The 16,985-nt window shown below is 40.0% G+C and overlaps 1 protein-coding gene and 1 non-coding gene across 2 annotated transcripts in view; one reads left to right on the forward strand and one right to left on the reverse strand.

Annotated features, from left to right (window-relative positions):
* GPC3 (glypican 3) overlaps positions 1-16,985 on the forward strand; it is a 465,788-nt gene that overhangs the window by 12,689 nt on the left and 436,114 nt on the right. The window lies entirely within an intron of this gene.
* On the reverse strand, positions 1,674-1,780 carry LOC132535994 (U6 spliceosomal RNA). Its single transcript, XR_009547695.1, has one exon. It is a non-coding gene; the product is annotated as a U6 spliceosomal RNA (small nuclear RNA).

The following is a 16,985-nucleotide window of genomic DNA, read 5'->3' on the forward strand; positions in this document are numbered from 1 at the left end:
GAAGTCCTCTCCCCACTCTAGAGAAAGAAATTGTTAACAGTGTGTAGCTTTTGGAGCTCTGTTCTCTATTACATTTCAGACTCAGCTCTGCTGGTTGGTCCCTGAAACATGTGATTATAAGTGAATACTGGAAATATGGGTCCTACTGGAGTGATCTTTCCTTGAGTGTTAATGGAGAATTATTTTTTGGTGGGGGTAGTATTGGCGGAGTGGGACTGAGAGTGGGTAGTGGGTTGTAAAATTTTGTGTTTCTCTGCCATGGCTTATTTAATCTCACTGCTGTTCAAGAGATTGCCTTTATCAGCTTTCTTTTAATTCATCATAAGCTTGAAGCTCTTTGTTGTCCAGTAGATTTTTTTCGAGACCATCTTCATGTGAGATAGTTTGGAAGAGCCAAGAAGGAAGATCATGTACACTATTTACTGAGTACCTACTGTGTGCTGTTTGACTTACATTTACTCTCTCATTTAATCTATGCAGCACACCTGAAAGGTAGGTAGTGTCATCTTCCTGTTACAGATGAAGATACTGAAGCCCAGGAAGTTTGACATTCCTAAAGGATATGTAAGTGATGGAACCAGGATTAGCATTCAGGCTTATCTTACTTCAAAACTCATCTCTTCCCAGTAAACCATTGGATTATGAGGGAAAGGGGTATGATCTGGATAGAAGAGATTTGACTTAAATTCCCACACTCTTTTGACTTTTGAGACATCGTGGTGTATACTCTGGATTACCCTGCTACTTGTAAGGCGGATCCTGTCTTTGCTCCTTTGCCCCCTTCCTCCCACACTGTGTGAGATGTAAGTGTTCCATTAACATTTGTCTTTTGCTGTTTCCATTCTGTCTTAATGCTTTTCCACATCCATTCCCATGACTTCATTATCTTCACTTATGACTGACTCCTCTCTTTTCAGTCTCTCATCTCTTCACTGCTTGCCAGTTCAAAATATCCCAGTTACCTGCTGGATGTCTCAATCCAGAAGTTGTGCCAGTGATGCTTGCTTCACTTTGAACCCAATCAAAAATGACTCCATCATTTTCTTTTCCATTTTGCACAGACCTGCTTTTCTCCAACTTTCTATAATTCTGGTGTTAGTACCTCTGTCTGGCACCCAGACTTGAAACTTTGAACTCATCTTGGGCTTTTTGTTTGACAGATTTCAAACCCAAATTGTGTGGCTCATTCCTGCAGATCAGCCTCCATTATGTCTTCTACTCTTGCCCCCCTTGGTATATGTGTCTTCTGTTCAGCAGGATGCTAATTCATGAATGAAAGGACACTACAATTGTTTGCCTCTAAACCTTTACTCAGCCACCTAATTGTCCCCCTCATCAGTGGCTGCTATAGTCTCACCCATCTTTCCAGGTGGCAGTAAAATGACACCATCTTTATGAAGTTCTGTGACCAGATGTGACTGCTTATCTCCTAAGAACCCTGCTGTCTCTCCTAATGCCTCAATTCTCACTTGATATTGTAATTATTCAGATACTTGCTTTTTCTTTTTACTTGATCCTAGCAACAACACCTTGCAGCTTTAAGAAATACATATTCCTAGAATTTATGTTATACATATCATATCAGAATTCATATATATATATATTTTAAGAAATACATAATCCTAGAATTTATGTTATACATATCATATCAGAATTCACATATATATATATAAATAAATATGGAATGCTTCACAAATTTGCGTGTCATCCTTGCACAGGGGCCATGCTAATCTTCTCTGTATTATTCCAATTTTAGTATATGTGCTGCCAAAGGGAGCATAGAATTCTTTTTTTTTCTGTTTTTTAAAAATATTTATTTATTTATTCCCTTTTGTTGCCCTTGTTATTTTATTGCTGTAGTTCTTATTGTTGTTATTACTGATCTCACTGTTGGATAGGACAGAGAGAAATGGAGAGAGTTGGGGAAGACAGAGAGAGGGAGAGAAAGATAGACACCTGCAGACCTGCTTCACCGCCTGTGAAGCGATTCCCCTACAGGTGGGGAGCTGGGCGGTTGAATCGGGATCCTTCCACCGGTCCTTGCGCTTTGCGCCATGTGCGCTTAACCCGCTGCACCACTGCCCGACTCCCAGAATTCATATTTTTTAAAGTAAGATTCCTCAGGTAATTTTTGCACATACTAAAAGTTTGAGATGAACCTCTTCCAAATGTAAGCTCCTTGAGGGTTGTTCCTTTGAGTTCTTATATTTGTGCATTCATTCGTTGATAGGGTCTCAGAGATCTACACACACACAAATGTTAGGGGGTGTTAGGAGGAAGAGAGGGAACGTAGAAGGAGAAGGAGAGAGATTTTCAGAGTGTGGGGAGGAGAGACAAAGAGACAGGAATGAATAGAATAGGGTTGTGAGATCAGAGATGTTAGAGAGAGCCTACAGGATGACTACATAGTGTGGAGGAGATAGCATAATGGTTATGCAAAGAGACACTCATGCCTGAGATTCCAAAGTCCTAGGTTCAGTCTCCATCACCACATAAGCCAGAGCTGAGCAGTGTTCTGGAAACACACACACACACACACACACACATACACACACGCACACACATACCACAATGAGGATACCTATTCTACAGCTACTGACTTTGGAAAACAGTCTTTGTTCTCCTAGATGAGTAGAGCCCTAAGTCCAGACTTTTGCTTAATTTAAGTGTGACCAGAAGCAATTGTCTTATAATATTGTTATGTTGGTACCTTAGGGACCTAATAGTTTGCCACTTTCTCTCTTTCTGTCATTGGGGGATACATTTCTGGTCATTGCCAGAAATAAGAGTGAAACTTTTGAAGAGTTTCAAAGAGCTATGGAAGAACTATGAGCTCAGTGTTTTCAAATGATCGCCCCCCCCCCTTTTTTAAACAGATTTTCTGCTTTGTTTTCCAACGTCAAAGTTTATTTCTGAAATAAAGGTTTATTCTCCCCATGGAATTCTGAAGGTTTTATACAAGTGTTAATTTCTAAAGCTCAAGTCATTCCTTGCGTTTGAAACTTCAGTGCTTTGGGTCAATTTAATAACGTTGCCTGAAGGTTCTTTTGGCCTTCAGAAGCTGTCAGATTGTCTTCTCTTTGTTCTTTGAGAGACTAAGGTTGCCTCATTGGCAAAACCTGAAGGTAGAAGGTGATGTTGGAGCCAGTCAGTCTTTTCTCACCCCTTAACAATGACCAGTTTTATTTTCAAATTAAGGTGCTTATATAGTAATAAGATTTAACTACCAACAAACATTTCAGGGCAATTTTTTTTTCTTTCACAAAACTCACCAAAACTTTATGGACTAGTGATTAGAAGTAGCCCAAATTACTTTGATACCCATAACTAAGGGGGAGCAGTGGATATTGTGTTGACACTCATTCCAGCCTTTCTGGGGTTCAGTGCTAACAAGGGCCTCTCTTCATCATTTGCCATGCTGCTGCTACCCCATCTTCCCCTTTAACCTTCCTGCTTTCAACCCTCACACTCTCTCCCTACTGGTTATAATTTAGAACAGAAGGTGTTTTATGGTTTGTTGTATTTATTGAATGGTTTTGCGTTTCTTGTTCCATTAAAAAAATAGATGGGTGGAATGTTTTCTATTTTCCTCTCTATTTTAGTCTTGAGTTGTGTTTCCTTTTCCTACAGCTCCTGATTTCCTTCTCTCCCTCCTCTTTCCTCATCCTCCTCTGCCTCCTCCACATTGGCCTGTTCTCATTGATTCTGGAGAGAAAACAGACTTTTCATTTCTGCCCACATATTTGGTTTGGGTACCTGGTGACTCCCCTTGGGATACTATGAAGTTTAATTCCTTGGTTAGTTTGGAAATGAAGAGCTCTAAACCACGCACCAGTGAGTTTACATTCCACTTTCTAAGAACCGAGTATTTAGAAGGCTTTCTGTGTGGATAGGACAAGGCTAAATATATCTGACTTGAGTATCTCAGATCATTGCTATGTAGTTTACATTCTCTCTCACTTCGTCATAATTCTCAATGAATGCAAATTGCATCTTTGTTCTTAGAAACCTCCTTTCTTACACTGACTGCTTTTCCCTTTCTAAAGATAAGGGATCTCCTTTGAAATATTGCTTGTCAGTGGGGTAAAACTGACACCTACCTTGTAGACTGACCAAATTGTAGCTCCTGTTTCCCTGATGAAGTTATCATCTTTCAGGGACATTGTTTCACTTGTAGGATTTTATTGTCTTACTTCCAAACTTGACTTCAGGCTGGAGGACATACTCTAATTGGACTATCCCTTTGCATTTTTCTTTGTGTTTGCACTTATGAGGGAATCTTGTCTGTCCTGGTATCTATTATTTCTCCCCAACTTGGCCAAGGTTAGTAGGTTATGCACTGAACTATAAATATTTAACAAGATAAGTTAGACAAAATGTGCTTGAAGACACTTCAGCTCTCTCTCTAGCTCTTTTTTTTTTTTGTGTGTGTGTGCGGAGTCACAGAGGTTGCTTTATCTCGGATGTTTAGATTTAGAGAACATTCCTTTGCATTTTACTTGATGGACACAACAAAACTGAAGCTTTTGAGTTAATCTTCACTACCAAAATGTTAGCACCACTAACAGCTACTATTAGGTACCCCTTCCTATTTTTTTTTTCTAAGAAGTGATCCAAATATTTCTAAGCCAGAGACTTTTTTAGGCATGAAATTTTTTTTTTTTAAAGAAAATATTTTGGATAAAGACTAATGTTTGCAAGTCAGAAATAACAATTTGTACTATTCATTAATCAGGGGGCATGTTTTGATTTTGAGTCCTGGCTAGGAAATATAAACTGTGAAAGACACACACACACACACACACACACACACACACACACACGAACCTCAGACAAATTTATGACTTGTGAGCCTTTTAAGGTTAAATTCTTAACCTCAAATCTGGGCTGGCTTTATATATGCAGTAGGCCACATTCCTCTGTGCCACTGCACACCCCCCTTCCCCAGCCCTTTGCTTAACAGCAGCTAATGGTCTAATGAGCAAGAAGGATTTCTGCCTCTTATCAGCTGCCTAAGCAGTAACAGGAAGGTTGATATACGGGACTATAGATCAAAACCTGAGTTCCTGAACCCCCCCCCCAAAAAAAAATAGTGTCAATTTGAAAGACTGGCTATGCTGTATCTCTAGATACATCAGTACTTGTCAGGAAAGGAGCTGGACAGTTCAAACAAATAGTAATAATTGCCAAAAGTATGAACCATCTAATTAATTTTGCTAGTAGTTTTTTCTTGAATTCCTCTACAAATAGAGTCTTTAATGAGCTTTTAATTGTCACCTAGTGGTTGCTATAGTCAGGAAGAAGAGTTTGATTGTTTGACGGTGATGGTGAGGGAGGCAAGGATGTTTGTATTTGGGTCCCCAATTTTGAGGGGGTTGCCAAATAGATAACTACCACTACTAACTTACTTACTTACTTACTTACTTAATTTTACCAGAGTACTGCTTAGCTCTGGCTTATAGTGGTGTGGGGGGGCTGAACCTGAGACTTCAGAGCCTCAGGAATTAGAGTTTCTTTGCATAACCATTATGCAAAGAAACTCTATCAACTACTCTATATACTCCAGGCCCCTACCATTATTTTGACTTATTTTTAAAACTAAGTGTTTAACTCGCCATGGAGACAGAGAAACTTCTGTGCCTCCTCATATTGTGCTTAGAACTTTGTAAGGAGAAAACTATTGCTTGTTTTCTTAGCTCCACTTGTAATCTAGGCTCAGACTCACATAAAATAAATATTTTAGGGTATTCAGTGCCCATCCTAGTGAAAGTCCCTTGAGTTTCATCTTCTGCATTTGCGTTTTTTCAGAGACAATAATAATGAAAACATTTTTTTTCAGATTCTGTTCTGTTATTGAAAATCCTATTTACATAAATAGGCATTGTTGTGGCTTAGGGAAGAATATGGGGTCCCATTCTTTAGCTCCTTGTATATCTTTGCTAAGGCTCGTCTAAATAGGAGTAACGATGCTTCAGTCTAAGCAGCTTTTCTTATTTAGGTAAGCAGGGGGCTTGAAAATTCAGTTTACTAGATAATGGAGTCTCTTAATTATTTCAGGCATGCAGGTTGCTCTCTTGATAGGAAAGGTCCTACAAATCTAGTAATCTCCTCTGGCATTCGGTTGGTAATAAAATCCAGTGTATTTTCCAGGGTTAATTTTCATGACAATTGTCCCCTTCCCACCCCCACCCTGGTGGAAGAAATTCGGCTATCTTTTAGGCCCCTGGCCTCTTCCCATTTGCAAAAGTTCCCAGTAAAAACATATAATGATGCTGCTAGAATTCTCAGATCTAGAAGAAATTTAAATGCATTGAGATTCATGCCCATGACGCAACTTGCAATTAGAGTTTTTAATATTCAATAGCTTTGTCATATTTCTCAGAAAATCATCTGTCTTTTTACCAGACTTGGTTTCCTGCCCTGATGAAAAACTGAAGACTAGCAAAAGTGCACCCTAGCCCCTAGCCTCTCTTTTATCCTTTTTCTTAAAAAAAAAAAAAGTGTGCATGGGGAATTCTCAGAGGTCGTCTGGTGCAGAGTGAGGTGATGTGGGAAAAACCTTAAATCCCAGTCTGCCTTCACATCTGCTAGTCATTCCCACTGGTGCGACTTCAATGCAGCAAGTTTTTATTGAGCACCTGTGGTGGGGGTGGTGCTAATAATCGTTAACATTTATTGAGCCAGGTGCTGTGCTAAGTTCTTTATGGCCACATCTCTTTTAATCCTTACAATAGCACTACCAGGTGGGTATTATTTTTTTCTCCCATTTGACGGCTGAGGAAACTGAGGCTTAGAGAGATCTCAGGGCCCATCGGAGACCAAAGAGCTGTGAAGTGAAATCAGCCCACTTCATCTGCTTCCCAAGTCATGCTTCTGGTCATTGCTCTACACTTCTAGGATTTACTTCTCAAATTAGTTCTTGAGATTCCAGTAGGTGTGAAATGTTATGTACTTGAAGAAAAAACAAAAACAAACACCTTCTGCTTTTGGTGACGAGTCAGGCATCGGACAGATGAGGGCCAAGCAAGGAAGGGGCCTCTTTGTTGAGGAAGAGGTGAGGTGGAAGGCAAGGGGAAAACAGTTGCTTGAAAGCCTGAAACCCATGGAAATCTGTATCTCAGACACAGCCTAGCAAGTAGCTTGGAGTCACAGACTTTAGAGTCTCCATTTTAGGGACAGTCAACTTATCTATTTAAGAGTTGAACTGCCTCAGTGATTGTACCAGCCCATTTTCATCACTGTCCCAGCTCATCATGGCATCACTACCTTGAACCCAGCACTCAGACCTGTGTGTTCACCATTGGGCTGGGAGAATTGGCCCTATAGTTCTTGGTTCATGCTTTCTCCTTTGTTTCAGTCTCTCTGGAAAAAGTCAAAGTTAAATAAGGCAGATAGTGCTGAGCTGAACTGGCATGGTCTTCAGAGGTGGTGGCTTTCTGAATCGTACATGACCAGCAGCCTCTAGGGAGTCTCTGGCTCCAAACTCACTTCATTCAGCTTGATCAGGTGCACTCCTGGAGCTGCCTCTTGGAGCCCATGTTGGGCTCTGGAGAGCTCTGTGTCAAATCTGTGAAGGGAGAATGGAGTTACTATTAGCCATTTTTGAGTTTTTCAGTGAAATCACGGGAATGGAAGAGAAATCCCCAAATCATCTGTTTGGGTAATTTATTTTTGTTTCTCATTGCTCCTGAAGAAAGCAAGAAAGGAAAAAAAAATCACTTCTGAGCAATGCTGAAAAGCTTTTATGTGTTGCATTAATAACTTAGATTTTCTGCAATTTTAGGAAACACTTGGCTCAGAGCAAAATGAACTCACTGAAATGTATGTTTGAAATAATATCCTTTAGTTTCCTAACTCAGCTTACCCCAAACTCCTTGTGGCTTTGCTTGACAACTCCCTTCCCATAAACTTTCTCCTTCATTCTGTCTCTTCTGCAGAAAGGAGTTGCCATCAAGTCTAGACTTCAGTAACATGCAGGAGGAGAAGAAGGGCCAGTTAGTGAGAATTTTGATTTTTGTTAAATGAGTGTGGGAGGAGGAGGAGGAGCAAAAGGAAAAAAAAATCTGTCCTTTTTAGTCCTTCAGATACTCAAGTTCTAACACAACAGTATGCTGAAGATGTATAAAATTACTGGAGCATTTACACAGTGATTCCCCAAGATGGCATAAATGCCACAGCGGCAGAGCATGCCAGTGTAGACACTCAGCTCAGCTGAAGTGCGGGTAAAGGGAAAAGATCAATAACACTGCTTTTCACTTGGGGATCAAGAGTGAGTGTTTGATTTTCTTTTGGTTGCGTTTTGCTGAGGTGCAGTGTGCATGTGGTACTAACAAGGCAACCGCTTCCCTTCTCCACAGGTTCCTATCACAGGCAAAGGAAAAAAGATAAAATAGAGGGCACAGATTATTTACAGTGACTGAGAATGTAATTACAAGGTGCAATGGCTTGAAACTGAAATTTAGGTTAGCCATTAGAGCTAGGAGAAGCATCTTAACAGTAAGAGCAATTGGGCATCAGATTTGCCTGGACACTGGTTAAACAGCATCTGTGCAAGGACTAGAGGCTAGGGAAAGTGTGATGTGGAGAGGGAATCCTACCAAATTCAGGGTTCAGCTAGAGGTCCAGACTGATAAGACATTTGCCTTCCCTCCTTGCCTGATTCTCTTTGTCATTATTTGTTAATAGCTTAAAACATTTCTTTCTTGTAGCAAAATGTTGTCTAATGCTTAAGCACAAGAAGATAAATGCATTTGAGCCATGAGAGTGAGGCATGTGGATTGGTCTGAATGCCCTTTCTGAAATACGGGTTGAGGACTGAGTTTCTTCCTTCTTCTAATATGAGAATATTGCTGTGAAAGTAACATCTGTACTCTACTATGACTTTCTCAGAGCTGACCCTAGATGAGGTGTGGATCTGGTTCCTTTAATCTTTACTTGCTTTTTGATGCCAATGCCCCTAGATTCTATTCAGGTGTTCTGTGTTGCCTCCTCCCCCTTCTTTCTTGTTCTGAAAAAGATACTGTGTATCCTCTTTGGCCTTGAGGTATAATTAATATACTCAAGGACTGTTGCACTTTGAGTTAACACCTGATGAAATTGCATAACCAAGGTAGTAACTCGTCTGTGATGAAACATTTAGGTGTTACTAGGCAGACACTTTAAGCTAGGGTAGAATGGGAGAGAGGGTCTACTAGTTTCTTTGGGATACCTTACATGTGGTGACTTAAAATAACTGAAATGGGGGGGCTGGCGGTAGTGCATTAGGTTAAGTGCACATAGTGGAAGTGCAAGGACTGGTCTGGTGCAAGGTTCCCGGTTCAAGCCCCTGGCTCTGCAGCTGCAGGGGTGGTGGGGGTCGCTTCACAAATGTTGAAGCAGGTCTGCAGATGTCTGTCTTTCTCTCCCCCTCTCTGTCTATCCCATCCTCTCTCAATTTCTCTTCTCTTATCCAACAACAACAATAATAACAGCAACCACAACAATGGAAAAAAGATGGCCTCCAGGAGCAGTGGATTTTTACTGCAGGCACTGAGACCCAGCAATAACCATGGAGGCAAAAAAATAAACAAACAAACAAACAAAAAAAAACCTGAAATGTATCCTTTGACACTTCTAGAGAGCAGAGGTACCAAACTGAGGTTTCATCAGGACCACACTGCCTTCAAGGGCTCTTGGAGGCTTACTTTAGCTTCTTGTCACTGCCAGCAACCATTGGCTTGTGACTACATCACTCCCATTATCTCCCTCTGTACTCCCATGGCCTTTTCCTCTTATCTCTGTGTCTCTCCTTTGTGTATCTTTTATAAGGACACTTGTACTTGGATCTTGGGTCCACTAGGATAATAATCTATGGTGAATTCGCGTTGGGATCCTTAATTATATCTGAAAAAACCTTTTTTCCAAATAAAGTCCAGTCCATACATTCAAGGAATTAGTACATGGACACATCTTTTGAGGTGCTGTCATTTGACCCACTACAGAATAAAGCTTTCTGGGTCTCTTGAATCAGAAATTTACTAGTGCTCTTTACTTGAGTGAAAACTTGCTCTATAGAAACTTAAAGATCAAGGCAAAATGTTCATACTTTACTGTGAGGGATGGGGTGGCAACTTCTATTAGCCTATCTTCCAAATAGTTAAACAAGATCTGGAAAGAAATGACTTTACCGCGTTACTCTGTCTGGATCAGAAAAACAGAACTCAAAGCAGAGGAGACTGTCATAATAATCAGCATTGACTTTATGTCTTAACTTGTGACTTAAGTTGGATTTTACCCTTAAATATATATCTTTTCTAAACACTTTAACCTCAGAAAATCAATTTTTTTTGCTTATTGCTCAATGGAAAAGCCTTTTGACAGGGATTTGTAGGATGTAGTTGATGGTGAGCTTTCAATTTACCACAGCTTTCCACCTAGTATTTGTGGTTTGCTGAGCTATCAGCTACAGGAGTTTGGAAGCCAGAAACACTTGTGAAGCAAAAGATTGCTTTTAAAATTATTTATTTATTTATTTATTTTAATGAGAGAGATTGAGCTAGAGAGACCAGAACACTGCTCAGCTCTGGTTTATGGAGGTGCTGGGGATTGAACCTGGGACCTCAGAGCCTCAGCCATAAATGTCTTTTGCAGAACCATTATGCTGTCTCCCCAGCCCTAAAGACCACTTTTTAAGGCTTAGGTGCACTGAGTTTTAGCTATAATTTGCATACAGAGTAGTAACTATATAGTTATCACAGATAAGATAGTATCTGAAGTCGTGCTGTCACACTTGCTTATGACAAAAGGATCAGTTTTAGCCTTTCTAGGAGGTACAACTTGTTTTAAAGAGAGATTAGTTAGTTAAGAGTGTGGCCTTCATGGAGAGACACAGAGGAAGGAACATTAGAAGTCATTGGGCCCAGCTTTCTCCTTATTGCAGAAGTCCCTTCTGTGGTAGCTCTGCTGTTGCTACCCAAATTATGCTTGGCTCCTTCAACACATCGGGAACTTACCAATGTGTAGACAGCAGGCTCTTCTCATCTAATATTTGTCTATTCAGGAGGCACTTACTGAGTATGCACTATATAATATGTCAGGAGATATAAAGATATCCAAGATACAGTTCCATCCTACGGAAACATACTACTTAGTAATAGGATTAGTCTAGGTATAAAACCTAGATTATTGAGTTCAGTATCAGAGGTACAAAGTGTGCTGAAAACTATTGAGAATTGACAGCTCATGGAGCTTCTTCAGCTGAGAGGATAGCCAGGGGTAGGAAGAGACAAGCATTGTAAAAGAAATACATGTGAGCCAGTCATTATGGATGAGAAAATTTTAGTAGCTAGATCTAAGGGGAAAGTACCCCAGGGACTGGGATAGCATGAGTTAAACAGGGAAGCAGGAAATGGAGACATTGTTCTGGAAATATTAAATAAGGGTTAATTTAGTCCTCACAACCACCTTGAGTAAGTGTTATTGTGTGCCTTTTATAGAGAATTCTCTGAGCCTCAGCTTCCTTCATTTGTCTCACATCACACCTGTTAAGTGACACAGTTGTGGTTAGGACCTTTGCTCTATCTCCAGAGTCCTTTCATGTGCCACTTCATGGTATCCCACTGGGAAGCTATCTGCCATTAGATGGTCTCTGGAGACACAGGTGTGTGTAAAAGGGAAATGTGGTTATTATATGGGGTGAAATGCTATAGAGGCTGACTTGTTAGTCTTTTCCTTGGCTCCATATCCAAGTTCCTCTATAGCCAAATGCAATTGACAAAGTCTTTCTAGAAAGACAAGTACAAGTCCCTTGTTTCTTTTGTGTCCTCCTAATGCACAGTCCTAGAATTGGCTCAGTGATTACTGATTGACCCACAGTTGGGAGATCTGATTCTCAGCTCTGAAGATACCTTTGCAGGGGCATCATCTAGTCCAATCTGGACAACAGACTTAGATGGGAGAAGTTATTTAATTGTAAAAAGCTGATTTGGTAGAGAAGTGCCTTCAACCCCCTGACATAGTTCCAGATACAGAGATGTGGCACTTAAATTATATCCAAGGTGTTGACATTCTCAGCTATGCTTAAAGTCTGCATATTTGAAATTTGTATCTGAAAAATAAAAGTTCTGCATCTCCTGAAAGATGAAACCTCAGCTGTTTATCTGAGTAGAATAGTAATTAGTGAAGAGTGACTAGGGGAGACAGGAAAATTACCTTAGTTGAGTCCCTCTGGCAGAATTCAAATCTAAAAGATTATTTGTCCCAACTCCAGAGTAGCTGGTATTGTTTTTCAACCCAGTTTTGTCTTTATGCAAAGTTTTGCCCCCATCTAAATGATGAGGGGGGGCGGAGAGAGAAATTCATTATCTTCTGAACTTTGAGGACTCTTCTTTCATGTGCTCTGTAATACTTCTTTTGTGAAAATTGCTCTAGTGGCATCAATTAGTCTGACCCAGTTCCTTTAGAACTAAACTCTTGAAGTTCTGGCAGTGGTTCCAAGTCAAAAGAGAGGGCATCAAGCCCAAACCTCAGCTCAGCCCCAATGAGACAAAATTGAGTCAGTTAAGGGTCTCTCCCTCAAGGAACTTGAATCCGGTGTAGATAAGCCAGGCAAATACAAAACTAAAGTTAATAGGGGGAAGACACATCTTTATAGCGGATGCAGAGTGCTATGGGAATTCAAAGGGTGGAATACTTGTGAGATATGTTTCTGACTATAAACATTCTCTCCTGTGAGGATCCAATCCAGAGATAATTAGGAGCCAGTTCTACACCAACAAAGCTGGTGAAATGGAAAAAACAACACATACAAAATAAAAAACACAACCCAAGCAGAACTCACATAGCACTCCTCCCTTTCCCCATAGTCTCTGCCACTCACCAGAAACTTCCTTTGCCTCTAGTCTTATCCTGTTCCCTAGCAGTGTTGGGATATGACCACCCACTTTCACATCCCCTCGATTTTACTCACTTTTTGTTGTAAGACTGGGGCCTTGCACATGCACAATTTCACCCTTCAGGGCTACTTTTTTATTTAGATGAGGAGATGGAGGGAGAGACACCACAGCACTGGGGTGTCCTCCAGTTCCATGGCATGTGGTGCCAGCATACCCTTGGTGCCTGGGCTGTCCTCATTGCAAGACGCTTGTTTGACCTGGTGATCTCGGTCTCTTCAATCTCTCTCTCTCTCTCCCCTGCTCATTTTTCTTGAAATTAAAAAACAAACAAACATGTATTTCTTGGTTGTAAGAGATATTGGCAGACGAGAGATCAGAGCCTAATATGCAGTGCCTGGGATTGAATCTGGGGCCTCATGTAAGCAAAGCATGAGTTTTACTCACTAAGAAACTTATTTGGGCACCTGGGGGGATTTTTGCAGGACAATGGTGTGGCCAAATACATACTTTTCAAAGATCTCCCCAGGGCTTGGGTGTAGGAGAGTGGAGAGGCAGAGAGGCCAGTTTACAGGAAGTTGTAGTTGTCCATATGGAAAGGGTGAGGTGATGAGACAAGGTGAAAAGGAGGCAAATGATAGAAAAGCAGACCCAGTGGGATATAGTGGCATTTGGCAGTAGGAGGTCAGGGCAAGTGTTGTGTCCAGAATGGCTGGTAAGGCATTCACCACACTCCAGGATAGTAGCAACAGTATGGAAGTCCATTCCCCGGACCACTCTGTGAACTTTAGGGCAGGGATTGTGTCCGGCTCATTATCGTATTCTTTGGGTTGGGCATAGTCCTTGGCACAAAGTAGACATTCAGTAGAATTTGGTGAATAAATTGTTCACCACTTTGGCAGGCTGAATGTAATCAGTGAATTTGTATTCCCAGAGCACATGTTGAGTGCTGGTTGGGAATGAGGTCCAAAAAGAACCTCTTTGTAGGAAAGTGTAGTGATCTAGGGATTCGACCTTTAGCGGGCATGAAATGATATGCAGTTAATTGACAGTTGGCAGTCAAGATAAAGATAATTCATTCTTTAATTCTCTGGATTACAGAATGGCTTATCTCCAGGGTTGCTTTAAACTCCCAGTACACCAGTGTGGTTGCGACATTTTTGGCCTGCCGTTTACAGAGTGGCAGAGCCTATGGTGGCCCTAGGCATGCCTTTCATTTAAAGTCAGAGCTCCTGATACCCACGTGTGCCATCTACAAGGTCATATTCTTTTAGGCTAAATAACAGGAGGATAACCTTCAGCAGGACTCCCTAAGATGATTTCTTCCACCAGCAATCATCACTTTCCCCCACTGGTTTCATATGCAGTCATTTCTTTCATCTGTATTCCTATCTTGATTAGTGAGAAATTAATGAGCGTGTAAGATTTGATTTAGATAATGATTAATTAGGGGAAAAGGCACTGTCCTAATAGCAAGTCACTGTTGTATGCTAAGGAAATTAGTTAATATTTTTGGATGGCAAATTGACTCGTCCTTTGTGAAAAAAAATTTTTTTAATACTTGAATGCTTTCTTCTTTTTGTGGTTCATTAGTAGAGCAACCTGCACTTAAATCTTTGGATAATTTTAATAGGCCATCTATTTTTCTCTATAATCCATGAAGCAACCAGTTCTCAGTATCATTCAGTCCTTTTCCTAATATCACTGTAATGATAATATCACATTATTATTTTTAGCACAATGTACCTTTGTTAGCAAAAAAACCCCCACAAACCTGCTGTTCATAATGCAGACCATGGCAATGAAATGTATCATATCATCATGTATATATGTGGAAAATTATTTCAATTTTCATTGTTACTGAGCCCTGACGATTCATTCTCTTTGGTTGCTGTTTGAATATTTTTTCTGATCTTTGAAAAGTATAAGGAGCAAGGTCTACATTCATATTTCTTCTGTTCTTGAATGTGATTTTTTGACAATTTGTAGTCATTAGGAAAAATTGCAGTCCAGTAGCATAACCAACATATAGAACAGAATAAAGTAATTAGAGAATTGGAAGACTTAAAGTGACCTGGAGGGGTTATCTAGTCCATTTTCCAATTTTCAGACCATAAGACTAATCTTCCTAACCAGCCTTCTTTGTCATGTTAGGCCTCTATTTGTGTTTAAGAACCAACTGTGGTCCTTCATTGCCTATGGGGCCAAGTTCACAGGTTTCTGTCTGCAGGCAGTACTTCTCAGATTCTGGGCTGTCTTACTTTAAAAGCTAGTTATGTCCCAGATTGCACCTTCTCTCCTGGAAAGTTGTTTTGCCCTACTACTCCATCAGTGCCATACACATGTTACTTGTTGGCTTCTCCAAATCCTTCCCATTCTTTCCTGTCTAGCTCAGCTCCCACCTCTTCCCAGAAGTCTATTTTGACCTCTCCAGCCTCTGGTGAGCATTCCCTTACCTTGTAATTGTTGTCTATATGCCATAATTTAAAAGTCAACCAAATCAAAATGTAATTTACAAATAGTAAGACACACCACTTTTTAATTAAACTGTAATAAAGTTTGGCAAATCTATAGACCGCTGTAACCATGATCCCTATTAAAACAGAGACCATTTTCCATCACCTCAGGAAACATACTGCATATTTGGTCACTTAACCATATACCACCTTTTACTATTTTCTAGTTATTTCTGTGTATGAAATTCTGGTCTCTTAGTATGAGTTTATTATTTATTTGTGTAGGTGAATTTTACTGAACATATATTGAGTACTTTATCATGCACCAAAAAGGTTAAGAGCTTAGGATGCATATTATTTAGTCCTTGCAGTAGTAAGGAAAATGCTAGTAATAGCCCCATTTTATAGATAAGGGCAAAAAGGAAAGTAGGTGAAATGACTCCACCTTGTTTGCACAACTAGCCAGTGATAGGTGTTTATATTAAAGTCTCAATAGAAGCAACTTGAATAGAACAGAAACAAGAACTTTTGCTTTTCTTGCCCACCAGTGCTACCACAACACTGACATCCAGGTTAATAGTTACTGATTTGAAATATAATTCAATAAAACTGGCATATTAAAAAAAACTCTATACAAATTGGTCATTGTCCTCTTCCAATTAGGAACAACAGTCAGGCAGAGAATGGAAAAAAAATGGGCAAGAGTTTGTAATGTTGGTCAAGAAGATGAGACCACAGGTAGTGAAGCCCAAGAGATTTCCTGATACAGGAGTATATCAGAAAGGTTTCTGTGAATCACCTGTAGGTTAGCTTCTATGAACCACCTGTAGGTTAGCAGTTGGTAAGGGTGCCCAACTTAGATATACATGAGGTCAATCTATCCTAAGATCCCCTTTTATTGATAGTTGTATGACCCAAAACTGGACCTAATGTGAAAACAGCATATTGTTTCAAAGAATTTCAAAACAAATTACTCTATGGTTCCTCCAAGTGCAATGTTTCTTTAAAATGTTTGCAAATTTATTTTTATTTTTACTTTTTTTTTTAAACAAAGCACTGCTTAACTCTGGCTTATGGTGATGTTAGTGATTGAACCTGGTAACTTTGGCACCTCTGGCATGAAAATCTTTTTGCATAATCATTATGTTTTCTCTCCAGTCAAAAAATAGTTGTGTGTGTGTGGTATTTTAAAATAGTTTTCCAAGATCAAAGTTAAGTGTACAGTTGTAAAATTTCAAAGTTATCTGTTTAACTCCCTCCTTTTACACCAGGCACACAAAGTGCCTTATTAGTGTTCTCTGTCTGCAGCACTCATTAATTCAACACTATATGCACCGCCCTAAATGGGATCGGCAGGGCATCCCAAGGGAGATGGGAGTCATTCTCTACTCTTTAGAAATTGAAAATCTAGAAGAGGAGATTATAGTATGACAGTATTTTCTAATCCCCCAAAATTAATGGGAACTAGCAGTCTTGTAATGACTTTAGTTGTTATTATTATTTTTTTAAGTATCTGGGAATACAAGTCATTAAGCCTTAAAGAGTCAAACCTTTCTGGCTCATTTAAATAGTCAGCTGCTAAGCCTTCTTCTTATCTCCATCCCAGGCTGTAAGGCTTGTCTTAATTCCCATTTCCCAGCTGAATTTCAACTTTACAAAA

Source organism: Erinaceus europaeus, chromosome X (assembly GCF_950295315.1).
Source record: "Erinaceus europaeus chromosome X, mEriEur2.1, whole genome shotgun sequence".
Taxonomy (NCBI): domain Eukaryota; kingdom Metazoa; phylum Chordata; class Mammalia; order Eulipotyphla; family Erinaceidae; genus Erinaceus; species Erinaceus europaeus.